Consider the following 2,394-nt stretch of genomic DNA (forward strand, 5'->3'; position numbering starts at 1 on the left):
GGTATGCCACAATAAAAGAGGAAAGAAAAAATAAACTGATAAACATATGTGCTGAGGAGCAATAGCAGGACAAATCAGAGTCGGCCGGAGGCGGGGCAAATGACCGCTCCTTTAGTTCATCAATATTTTACCATTTTACGCCATAAAGATACCAGCAGCAGCGGAGCTTACAAGGTTCAGCACCACTAAAAACAAGTATGGCATTTTGAAGTCAAAGAAACATGTAATATAACACTCCAAGAGAAGATGAAACTCATTAGGCTGCAGGGTGCAAAACAACACAAATCCAAAGCAGATCAGCACCATGGATAGCAACTGGATCATACTTACACCCATCAATATATTTCCTTTTAAATATTTCAAACCAGTAACTTTTACGCGGCTCACATGTTCATAAACACAATTTCATCATGAAGTACTTTAGGTCACCTTACTACTATTTGAAGGGCATATGATGAGTCTTGCGCTCCGCGAACTCATCCACAATACTCTGAATTTCCATTTTCTTTGCTCTCTTATTCTCTATTGCAGGGGAGTCCAAACCTTTTTTTAGCGAGGGCCCAATACAAAAAACTACACCAAGGGCTGGGCCACATTCTAGATGTGACATAGTGATGCATGAATACTGTGTATATTTCCTTTTTTTACTCCTTAATTACTTCACATAAAATAAATGAATATATGCACTCAACACATATGCAAAGAACACATACTAGGATATACTGTGTGTATATCTAACTCACATATAATGAGAAGAACATTGCATCAGTGGGAGCAGTGACGCTGTCCTTTGGATTTAAGGATGTCTTACATATCAGTAGAAAGTTTGGTGGTAGAGACACAAAGGGCTTCACAGGGATGGCTATCACTTATTCTTGTTCTCAGTCTGCCTTTGCTCTGATTTAATAGAGAAAATGTATGTTCATATATGTATGTTGAACCGAACAGGCTCATAGTTCTTTTTTACGTGCATTTCAACCAGTTCTAACAACAGACTCTCTTCCACTTATTCTGCATCTATCAGGAAGGGGGTTGAGAACATCTTTATTTGTTTTTCAATGACAGAAAAATCTTGGAAACGCTGGTTAAATTCTGTCGCAAGAGATGCAATCACAGATCAGCACCATGGATAGCAACTGGATCATATTGACTGCTATACATAATAATATCATGTCATATCATGCCTCAATGTCAAATGACCAGCAGTGAACCCCAACCTACAGTAAATCCAAGGTTGGAATACACAAACTTTCCTGTTTGAGCTAGGATACATAACTGCAAGTCAGCAAAAGACAGAAAAATTTCATAACACAATCACTTAAAAGAATATTGCTGTAGTGCCAAGAAAGCCAGTATTACAGCTGAGAGCCATTTATGTCAAATGGTGTTTGGTGGTGTTTATGTCACTCTGTGCACTAATGCTCTACTGCTCCTGAAGCACCAGCAGGAGTGATGTCATCACCATCACCATCACCACCTTTGAATAGCAAACATATGCTAACAGTGTTCTTCCATTCACTGACCAGAGACCTTTCGTGTCTCTGGATATCACACTGTGTTTTAAACTTAAACACAAATACAAAACACAACAAATTTTTTATAAGGTACTTGCATCTTTTTTTTTTTTAATGGCACCATGGGTGGGGGCGGGGGGGGCTGACTAAATCTGTTTCTTTTCTGCATTTGGCCGCATCCTCGTCCAGCGCCTCTCTTTTTTTTTTTGGGAAATGGGAAACAGTTTAAGGCGGTTTAGCTAAACGATTCGATGCTTGAGTGTAGTTTAAAAGATTGTTCTCTTCTTAGAGATTTTAACCACAAAAAATTACAAAAGATTTTATTATACACACCAATCGAACAATTTCAAAGAAACTTAAATGGGGAAAAAGCAAGAAAAACAATTGCAAACATTTGCAAATGTAGCATATCTGTAAAAAACAGTATATTATATTTTAAATTAATGCAAATGGCTCATAACAAATAAGTTCAATAGGCTAGTTCTCAGAATATAGGTACGACTCATGAAACAGCAGACAGAGACTAGAAGTTTGCAGTTGCGAGTGCTTTGTATTTATAGTGAGGAAAATTTTATACATATTTACAACATCATTGAATAATCCGAATAGCCATATAAAATGCGCAGAAAAAGAAAGAAAACAAAACAATAAAGAGGAAAAAGAAAAACAAAATTAATCAATTCCACAATTAATGAAACCACATCCCTTCAGTCCATTCACCCCAAGCTGGGGTTGATTAAAGGTCCCAAGCAAATTCCTCTTTAAAGTGCTTGGTACAGTGCAGGTTGTGGACTGACAAAAGTCAGAGCAAAGTGGAAACAAAATAGTTCGTTGGCTGCAAGGAGCCTCCTACCAGCCTGGCAGGAGATCCAAAGTCTTT

This window comes from Cyprinodon tularosa, unplaced genomic scaffold (genome assembly GCF_016077235.1).
Source record: "Cyprinodon tularosa strain WSP-4 unplaced genomic scaffold, ASM1607723v1 ctg208, whole genome shotgun sequence".
Lineage (NCBI taxonomy): Eukaryota > Metazoa > Chordata > Actinopteri > Cyprinodontiformes > Cyprinodontidae > Cyprinodon > Cyprinodon tularosa.